Below are 12,055 nucleotides of genomic sequence, written 5' to 3' on the forward strand. Positions count from 1 at the left end.
AGTTTGGTTTAACGTATATACACTAGGTACTGGGAACTATATGCTGTGTGGTTATTCAGATAGTGATATGGCTGGTAATCCCGAAGATAGGAGAAGCACGGGGTTCATGACATTTTATTTAAATGATATTCTGATCACTTGGGTATCTCAGAAGCAACATTATGTGGCATTGTCGTCTGGCGAAGTAGAATTTATGGCTGCCACAGGTGCAGCCTGTCAAGGAGTATGGTTAAGGAATTTACTAACTCAAATCACTGACATGAAAAAGCAATTGACTTGCCAAGGAATCCAGTGTTTCACGGACGCAGCAAACATATCAAAATTCGTTATCATTTTATACGTGAACATTTCGAGAGGGGTGAAATAGTTTTGAAACATGTGAGTACTGACAGCCAGCGAGCACATATTCTAACCAAAGCCATGAATACAGTAAAGTTGGAAAGAATGCGAGATTTGTTGGTATCCAAAATGTGCATAAGACTGTTTAGATTGAGGGGGAGTTATGTTCGGTGTTAATCTAAACCATGTAAGTGTTGTAGTGTCCACATCAGCAACTCTAAGGAATAAGTCTTTGATTTGGTTCAGTTATTTTAGGATCGTTTGAATAGGTAGAAGTAGTGGAGTTTAGGTAGGAGAGTAGTTGCTTATTTTTACGAGTGTTTTTCATTTTATTCCCAGTACGTTTTCATTCCAACTTTATCGGATAGTGTTTTGCAATAGTTAACTAGTGTTTTCTTAATCATATTAAACACGTTAATCCCTATAATGTCTTAATATGTTATAATTAATTTTAAAATTAACATTTCATTATTTTGATTGCCAATTCATATTTAATTACTCTTTTTACTAAATTTAAATAAAAGTAACTAAAGCCTTTGAGTACAAATTTTATGTGTGTACAAATGAACAACACAGATGGTCAATATTTTAGTTGATATTTACAAGGTAAATATAACTTTTTAAACCTATTATATTCATACATTTCAATAAGTTTTTTATTAATAAATATATTTTTCACGAATTTGTTTAAAAATATAAATAAAATAATATATTATGGATGAGAAATTTATCTCTAGAAAGGTGCGACATTTTGCCTACAATCCATATCTGTTGTTATAAACACGTATCAGCCACATTTGGACTTTTTGCCCACAATCCATATCTGTTACAATCCATATCTGTTGTTATAAACATGTATCTTCCTGGATTTGGATTTCTTATTTAATTCTAGACCCTCAAAAGTACCTATATAAGTTCACACTACTCACCTATTTGTCCTCCCTAATATTTACATTTAATGATATTTTATCTTGTTTCATGATATAATATAAGTTGTAAACATCTATAGATTTGTGCTCTCAAAACTCAAACTCTTGGATGAAAAAATCTCGTAGAAATACAAGAGTGATTCCTCTGCCCAGGAAAAGGCGAGCACCATGGTCTTACGAGGAACACACGTAGTATGTTTATTTCTTAGTTATTTTCAATCATTTCTTCAATTATTTACTTAATTCTAATATTAATTTTTTAATATTATTACCAGTTGCAAATCATGTTTAGAGAATAGGCATAGGCTAGCATATATTCATATGTGTGGGTTAATTTAGTTTTTAATAGCCTATATTATTTTGTTTATTAATTAATTTCACTATATACATCAGGTTAGTCTTGAGAGGAATAGAAGAAGAGGGAAAAGGACAATGGACAGCAATATCAAGAAACTACTTGCCCCATAGAACACCTGCAAAAATTGCTAGTCATGCTCGGAAGTTTGGACTGAACAAGAATTCAACTCCTAGCGAGAAAGGCAAAGGCAAGGCTAGTATCTGAACCTAGCTTTTGGATTCTCAGAATTTGGTGCCAAACTAAGTCCTCCAGGAGTATTTTATTTTAAATAATATCAACAATTACAACAATAATAATAGTTACTCTGGGGTTTGTTAAACTAATAATAATGAGGTTGATTTCTATTTTGTGTAGAATGATCCTCTTTGTTTTAAAAATATGTAATAATTAAGTATTTTATTTATATTATGTAACATACATGATACCCACAATAATGCATCAATATAAATAAATTGGTGTAAAATTTATCCCCTTTTCCTTAGTTTTGGTTAGTAGTAATTAAATGGACAAAAAGTAATGCATTTTGACACATGAAAAAAATCATATGAAGAATTATTATATGTACAAATATCAAATTTGTAAATAAAATTTTGTTTTGATTATGACATTAAAATATTTAAGGCATGAGTGCCCTTTATTTTTTGACAAAAATTGCAAGTTGCATAACAACTTTAACTTATACGACGTCTCTTATTACTATAAATCATATATAATTCAATCGTAATATAATATTAATTAATGTATAACCCGAAAATAAAAAAAAAGGATGTCACAAGCAAATATTGTTTTATAAGTTTTGCTTCACACTAAAAATAAGGATTAACTAAATTATCTGATATTCTTAAGTAATTTTCGTTACAAATTTATTATTTTATATAAACTAATTTATATATTTATTTTTAGTATGATACATGTTCAAAAACATTTTATGTATAGTAAATCATGAACTTAAGATAATTGAGAAGAAAATAATAATTTTATTTCATATTTAATATTAGATTTATTAATGTGCACTTTATATATATGCTAAATATGTTTTAGGGATATGTTTTGCAACATTCATAAATTATTTTAAATATTATTATAAATATGTGGTAAATCATACTCCCTGAGTAGATTATTAACATTTCAAACTCTTATCTAATATAGTTCAGGAACTCATTTTTTTTAAAACTACACATTAACATTTCAAACTCTTATCTTATATAGTTCATGAACTCATTTTTTAAAAAAAAATAATTTTAATGTGTAAACTTTTATTCAGAATTGTTTTTCTAAATAAGTTATGAAATTATCCGAAATAAGAGTGGATGCTGAACTTTCTATTTTATATTTCAATGTTAAGTATCTACTGGGACGCTAATATTTTAAATTTTATAACTTATAACAAAGCCCATAAATTATTTTAGATATTATAATAAATATGTGGTAAATTATATGTAATATCTTAAACTTTATAAACGTATTTGCTTACTTATAACAAAGCCGAAAAACCTAAGTCATTTCGGCTGTGATTTGTATATCGAATGAATACCTAACCCTAAGCCTAATATGATATTATATAGGCTCGAGATAAATGTGTGCGCTACTTCCGCTACATTCGTGTCCGCACATCACACACGCCGGCAAGCTCGAAGGCTTCACAAGCAAATGACGACGAGTGGCATCAGAGTTAAGGCTTCCCATCTATGTTTCCAACAAGTGGCATCAGAGCTAAGATTCCGTTCATGAAAAATGACGACGATGGTGCAATCAAATATTCCAAAATTGATGGGTATAAATTACGGGAACTGGCGTAATGAAATGAAAGTGTTACTCGATTCCTACGACAATTGGTATATTGTCGAAAACGGGTATGAAGAGCCCACGGATGCAGCAGCTGAAGTAGCCCTGTCAAATACCGAGAAGACGATATTAAAGGAGTCCCGGAAAAAAGACAAAAAGGCATTATACACGATTTTTCAAGGTGTCGATGAATCCAACTTTGAAAAACTTTCGGAGGAAAAAACATCAAAGAGTGTGCGGGAGATTTTGCAAAAATCATTCCAAGGAGTTGAAAAAGTCAAAAAAGGTGCGGCTCCAAGTGCTACGCGGGGAGTTTGAAAATTTAAAGATGACAAATTCTGGAAATATTGGTGAATTTGTTACTCGTTTGAAAACGGTGACAAATGAGATAAAAAGAAATGGGGAAAGTCTCGATGATGTTCAGGTAATGGAAAAATTACTCCATTCGTTGACAAAGAAATTTGATTACGTTGTTACTTCTATCGAGGAGTCAAAGGACTTGTCCACAATTTCCATTGATGAGCTCGTAGGTTCACTTCAAGCTCATGAGCAGCGGATGAACCCATATGATGATGCAAGCCATTTGGAGAAGGCGTTGCAAAGTAAAGTATCCATTGTCGACAGTTCTGGCAGTAGCGGTTCTGTACGTGGCAAAGGTGGCTTTAGAGGTGGCTAGCGAGGTGGACGAGGACGTGAAAGGCAGTCTTTCAATAGAGGCCAGAATTCTAAAGGTTTCCAATCCTCTGGTTGTGGTCAAAATATTCGAGGCCGAGGAAGAGGTGGATTTCAACGAGGTGATAAATCTCAATTTCAATCTTATAATTGTAATAAATTTGGTCACTTCAGTTATGAGTGTAGAGCACCAAAGGTGGAAGAAAGAAGTCATTTTGATGTAGCAAAAGAAGATAAAAATGTTGGCACTGCTATGTTCCTTACTTATAAAGGAGACGAGGAAAAGCAAAAAGAATGTATGGTATCTTGACTCAGGGGCCAGAAATCACATGACTGGTCATAAAGATTTATTTACGGAGATAGACGAGACCATCAACGTAAGAGTTACTTTTGGTGACTCGTCAAAAATTCCGGTCAAAGAAAAAGGTACAATTATAATTGAGTCAAAGAATGATGAGAAAAAGTATATAAATTATGTTTATTATATACCTGCTTTGAAAATAATATCACCAGTCTTGGCCACCTTGTGGAAAAAGGGTATAATATTCAGATGCAGGATAATTCTCTCATCATCAGAAATCAGGTTTAAGAATTAATTGCGGATGTGGAGAATTTAGCAGTTCTATAGTTTGTGCTAAATATAGCACTGTGCTATATTTTCCACATCACAACAGAGTTAAAAAAGACAGGGAATAGAGTATTAGTAAAATAGAGTATAAGTAAAAAGTGAACAAAGTTTATACGCGTAAATGAAAAAGTTAGTTAAATTTGAAACAATTTAGTTATATATAAAACCAACCATTGGAGACATGGTGTTATTTTAGCACCAAAAACCACTTTTTGGTTCTAGATTATAGAAATAGGTGCACCAATTTTACCAACACCATTGGCTTTGCCCTAATAGCTTAGAAGTCAGAATATCATGCATTGTTTCAATGTTGATAATAAGATGAGTTTCCTTAAATAGCAATTGCGTGAGGAAAGTATCCGGAGTAAACTTGTATAATTTAAAGCATTAAGTCAAGCGGTCCAATACAGACCACTACAGTTGCTTCATCTTTTCAGGGTTTGGAAAATCTACAGGTTAATTTATTCATCAGAATAAAATATAATGAAAAAAAAGTCAAATATAGATAGCACACCATTCAATGGCATTCATATAGTAAAGAAATGGCCCAAGAGAATGTCCGATTATTTGTTTTTGTCCTTGAATCAAATGCTTGCAATTAACTATTGTTCATGTGCTCCAAGAGAATGTTCTCAGATCTGTTTCTTGAAAATGTTATTGTTTAATCAAATCTTAACAGGATATCTAGAATATTTTCTACGAATCTGAACATCGGACAGAGCGGTGCTAGAATAATTCGATAGACAGTCCTTGTTATTTATTTGCAAGGAAGTTCACACCAGGTGCAGCCCTCCGCTTATTAGTTGATGGAGTGGTTGGTCCCTATGATTCAACCGTATTGTTAAAGCCTCGTAACGCCTCGTCGAAAATAGTGAAAATAGCTTAGTTGCCCCATGATTTTGTGAACTTGATTTTGTGTAGAAACTGGACAGAAGGCTCAATGACTGAATAAAAATAAACAAGGGACCTATGCATAGCAAGTCAATTTTTTGTCTTCTTTTCCTCCCTTATTAAATACAATTGCTTAACTATTCGAACCCTCCACATTCCATAAATTGAGCGACAGGGATACCGTTATACCAAGATATGATGTATAAGTATTGCTTTGTTATGTAGGTGGATTGTAAATTTCATATTATAACTTCATCAACCCTGTAAGGGGTACTAATTAGGTTATCTAGCATCCTTTAAATAATTATAACTTAATAGCATGATAACCCGTGCGAGGCACGAATATTTTCTAGAATTTTCTTATGCATTATATAAAAATAATGTTTTTAGTTATTTTCTTATTTGTAAATGTTGTACAATAGCTAACGTATATTAGATACAAGTTGATTATTTATCAACATGTATTATTATCATACAAGACATTACCGAATTACATGACATTTCTAATATAGGTCATTTAGCAAAATATATATATTCTTGTTTGTGTTGTGTAATTTGTATTTAATGAATGAATATAAACATGATAATCAGTGTACGTTTAAAATGTAATGATTAAACTTAATCTGTAGAATGTCGTTACTATGTTACAAAAAAAAAGCTAAAAATTAACATATATGTTAAATATAGAGTTGACCAAAAATTTTGAATTTTATTTAAATAAACTATATGTATAGCTCTGTATTATTACAGAGTTCACGACTAACTTACAATTAACTTACTCAAACTAAAAAGATAAAAAATGCATAACTGAAGTCAGACTGACTTGCAATCATAATATACAATAATTTAAAATTTACGCTACTCGTAAGATAAAAGTTGATTTTAATTAAAATTGTTATTTTTTGAAATTCAACGCATGCATGTATGAAAAACTGTTAGGTTTTTATTATTATTATTAATCGTAGCTAACCCGCAACCGCTACCCTTCGGGTGCACACTGGGTAAATCCTACGGGTTCATGTAATAGCCTGCAAATTACGTGAACCAATGTAAACCGTATTTAAGCGACATGCTCTCGCTCAGGAGGCATAATCATTGATTCTCCTCCCGTGGGATTCGAACTTGTGACCAAGAGGATAGTTTTCCTCTCTTTAACCAACTGAGCCAACAAAGTAAGATCAAGTTATATGTGTGTGAGCATTACAATAATCGTAAGTTACATTTCTTAGTAAATTACGACGGTTTCAATTATTTATATGCTAAATATCTGATTTATATTCATTATTAACATCTATTGAGACAATTGATTACTTAAATAACATGCATTTATAATTATTCAAAATTTAAAATTATATAATAAATAAATTGCAGTAATTTATATATGATATACATATTATCACTAACAAAAAATTCATAACTATTTTTTACGCAATCAAGTACAAATCATGGTTGTAACATAAAATTAAATTTTAAATTGTAAAGACTTGTTATTGATATTCATGATTTTTTTCAAGAATTCGAAGGAAAAATTATAATTGTATCGTTATTTAACCTATTTTTAAGTTTCTTTTATCACGACTCTAATATTTATTCATATAATAATTTGATAACATTGCATACTATTCTTCTAAAATTGAATATTTTTTAATTCGATAAAATGTTATAAATATCAGTTGAACTGGTTAATTCCTTCAAATTATTGAACAATATATATTTTTTTTCTTTAAATAGTATAAAATGCATTGAATCAAATGCTATAATATAGTATAGATATAACTTTTATTTGAAAATTTTAAAATATTAAAATAATTAAAAATATTTGTACAATATTTTCTTGATCAAAGAATATTGCTTATCGAAAATAATTCTTTTTAAAAGGCTAGTCTTTTTCAAGTGAAAAATGAATAATAAATAGGTTTAATATATCATCGTAGTTTTAACAATTCTCGTGAGATCTTATAACAAATTTTGATATTTTTAAAACCTGGACAACTCCCAAAAACATTACTCTAATAAGCTACTAGTCAAGTTAGTAATTTTAATACAAATGATCAATTGACTTGATCCTATAAAAACCTCACATGCATTAATTTATATTAACATAAGATATTAAAATATGAACACATTATTGGTAAGATATTCTCGCCGAGTTTGTTCAAAAGTTTGGTTGGAAGTCTGAGGTACCTAACTTTCACTCATCCCGATATATGTATGTGGTTGGATTGTTTAGTAGGTACATGGAGAAACCGAAGAAAGATCACTTCATGGCAGTTAAAAAAAATTTAAGATACATTAAAGGTACCCTTGATAATGGTCTATTTTATACACATTCTAAAAATTCAGAATTAGTTGGCTACTCAGACAATGATTATGGTGGTGATTTAAATGATGGGAAAAACACATCAGGATATGATTTTCATATCGCTTCAGCAATATTTTCGTGGTCATCAAAGAAACAACAAACAGTTGCCCTCTCAACATGTGAGGCAGTATACATGGCAACAACATGCGCATGTCAGGCTATGTGGCTAGGCTACATATTGGGTGAGTTAAATCTTGCAAATGAAGGTCCGGTTAAAATTTATGTGGATAATAAATCCGCAATTTCTTTGGCGAAAAATCTAGTATCACACAGTGGGAGCAAGCACATCAATATCAAATATCATTTTATTCGAGAACAGGTGAACGAGAAAATTGTGGAGTTGGTACACTGCAAGACCGAAAAAAATTTATCGGATATTTTCACAAACCGTTGAAGCCGAAAATATTTCACAACATGACAATCAAACTCGGAATGCAAAATCGAGTTTGAGGGGGAGTGTTGGAATTTCAAACTCTCCACCACCCTAATAAATATTAACCACATAGTTTTCGAGTAGTTTTCTAGTAGATATTAAATAAACAGGCGGGTGAAATATTAACACATATAATATGTACCAAGTCATCCTTAAAACATGGTAGGCTAAAGGTGGCATAAAAGGAAAAGTCTTATACATTACATGTGAAGCTAAGAAACTACAAATGCACACAGCTATGCTATTGCTAAAAAAAATTAAAAAAATGGTGTGCTAGATCATTGTCAACCTATTTAGATGGTCAAAAGCGTATAATGATATATGAGAAAGATACATGGCTCTATGAGGATGTTTGCATTCACTGCCACCTGCTATATCATCCTGAATAAAAGGTCTGCTGTTAGAACAGCTTGGTTTGAAAGGAAGACAAAGCTGGCATGTATTAAATATATAGTTAAGGTAATCCATGATGTTAGAATGACATTTTGAAGGTCATAAATAGAGCTTGTATGTTGTTTTGAAAGAATACTAGTGAGTGATATTAGAAGACAACATTGAGAGTAAAGGAGTTGTAGCTCCAGAGAGAAAGAAAAGAGGTGAAACTCTTGTGAGAGAAAAAAAAACCAGCAACCTGTGTGTAAACACTTATATATAAATAAGCTGTATTTCTAATATTAAGAAATAAAAATAATCTCTTATTATTGTGGTGGTGTATTAATATTATTGAAAGATTTTGGTGTAAAACCCATCTACCTTTCCAACATGAACACAGAGCTCACGGGCTACCTTATTTGCTTGTCTTTTAACGAAAGAAAGAGAGAAGCCTACATGAGGTTGAAGCAATGGGCGACACATATCAATAACATGACCAAACTTCGACCTGGTAATCAGTTTTCCGATGAATAGCTTGAACTAAGAGCAATAAATCAGATTCAATGATGACTCTCTGATGTTGCATAGTCGATAGCCATTTTCCCTTAAAAAATAGCAGTAACTTCAGCTTCTAAAACCGATAAATGCGCCTGTGTGATCCCTGAGAACCATACCAACAGAGAACCTATGAGATCCTTTATAAATGTAAGCGTCAGCATTGAGTTTGGTACAACCAAACCCTGGGGATAACCATTTAAGAGGATGTTGTGATTCCTTGTTTACACACGATGTCTGCAACACACTTCTTGTAAGCTTTGCAGTCTTCCAATTAGAGAAGAACTTTTTGCTCCATTCCATAGCAACTACATGAGTGACGGTTTTGTTATTCCAGACTTTCCTGTTGCCGAAGAACCATATAACACAGAGGACCTTTGTAATCAAAAGAAACTCATTTATTCTAGTGCTATTCAATTTTTGCACAAGCCACTCTGGAACACATTCTACATCAGGCATGTCAAAAGTTATTCCTGTATATTGCCAACACTGAGTTGCAAAATGACAGTCAAAATGGTAGGAAGATTGACTCCTTTACAACTCAACCTGTGCCTAACTGAGATATTATTCCTGTACAATCTCCCAATAAAAATCTTAACCTTATATGGCAATGGTAGCTTCAGGTGACTGTTATACCCACATTTCACTCATGCCACATATAGTAGCCAGATTTTACTGAATACTGGTCGTGACTAGTATGGCTCCATGCAATTTTGTCACTTCAACCTTAAGTGTAATTTTTATCTTCTCACCCTCTTTCTAATATCACATTTAAAATTTATAGTATTTTGAAATTTTAAACAATGTTTATTTGCTTGATATTTATAGATTAGTGGAGAGCTAAATGTAAGTAAGCTTCCTCATAAAAAAATGTAAACTAAGCATATACCCAAATTCAAATAAATATGTTAAATTATAAATAAATTTTATTGAATTACTATAATCATTGAAATAAATATTTTAAATATATAAACATTGCATATATATTCCGTGTTACTATATTTGTGTGAGAAAGGTCAAAACCATATTAAACACGTTAATCCCTATAATTTCTTAATATGTTATAATTAATTTTAAAACTAACATTTCATTATTTTGATTGCCAATTCATATTTAATTACTCTTTTCACTAAATTTTAAATAAAAGTAACTAAAACCTTTGAGTAAAAATTTTATATGTGTACAAATGAACAACACAGATGGTCAATATTTTAGTTGATATTTACAAGGTAAATATAACTTTTTTAACCTACTATATTCATACATTTTGATATGTTTTTTATTAATAAATATATTTATCACGAATTTGTTTAAAAAATTTAAATAAAATAATATATTATGGATGACAATTTTATCTCTAGAAAGGTGCAACTTTTTGCCTACAATCCATATCTGTTGTTATAAACAAGTATCCGCCATATTTGGACATTTTGCCTACAATCCATATATGTTACAATCCACATTTGTTGTTATAAACATGTATCCATCATATTTGGACTTTTTTCTTACAATCCATATGTTACAATCCATATCTATTGTTATAAACACGTATCCCCCTGAATTTGGATTTCATATTTAATTGTAGACCCTCAAAAGTACCTATAAAAGTTCACAATACTCACCTCTTTGTCCTCACTAATATTTACATCTAATGATATTTTATCTCATTTATGATATAATATAAGTTGTAAACACCTATGGATTTGTGCTCTCAAAACTCAAACTCTTGCTATGACCAATGTGGTGGAAATACAAGAGTGATTCCTCCGCCCAGGAAAAGGCGAGCACCATGGTCTTACCAAGAACACAGGTAGTATGTTTACTTCTTAGTTATTTTCAATCATTTCTTCAATTATTTACTTAATTCTAATATTAATTTATTAATATTATTACCAGTTGCAAATCATGTTTAGAGAATAGGCATAGGCTAGCATATATTCATATGTGTGGGTTAATTTAGTTTTTAATAGCCTATATTATTTTGTTTATTAATTAATTTCACTATATACATCAGGTTAGTCTTGAGAGGAATAGAAGAAGAGGGAAAAGGACAATGGACAGCAATATCAAGAAACTACTTGCCCCATAGAACACCTGCACAAATTGCTAGTCATGCTCGGAAGTTTGGACTGAACAAGAATTCAACTCCTAGGGAGAAAGGCAAAGGCAAGGCTAGTATCTGTACCTAGCTTTTGGATTCTCAGAATTTGGTGCCAAACTAAGTCCTCCAGGAGTATTTTATTTTAAATAATATCAACAATTACAACAATAATAATAGTTACTCTGGGGTTTGTTAAACTAATAATAATGAGGTTGATTTCTATTTTGTGTAGAATGATCATCTTTGTTTTAAAAATATGTAATAGTTAAGTATTTTATTTATATTATGTAACATACATGATACCCACAATAATGCATTAGTATAAATAAATTGGTGTAAAATTTATCCCCTTTTTCTTACTTAGTTTTCGTTACTAGTAATTAAATGGACAAAAAGTAATGCATTTTGACACATGAAAAAATCATATGAAGAATTATTATATGTACAAATATCAAATTTGTAAATCAAATTTTGTTTTGATTATGACATTAAAATATTTAAGGCATGAGTGCCCTTTATTTTTTGACAAAAATTGCAAGTTGCATAACAACTTTAACTTGTACGACGTCTCTTATTACTATAAATCATATATAATTCAATCGTAATATATATAATATTAATTAATGTATA

Source organism: Apium graveolens, chromosome 3 (genome assembly GCF_009905375.1).
Source record: "Apium graveolens cultivar Ventura chromosome 3, ASM990537v1, whole genome shotgun sequence".
NCBI lineage: Eukaryota > Viridiplantae > Streptophyta > Magnoliopsida > Apiales > Apiaceae > Apium > Apium graveolens.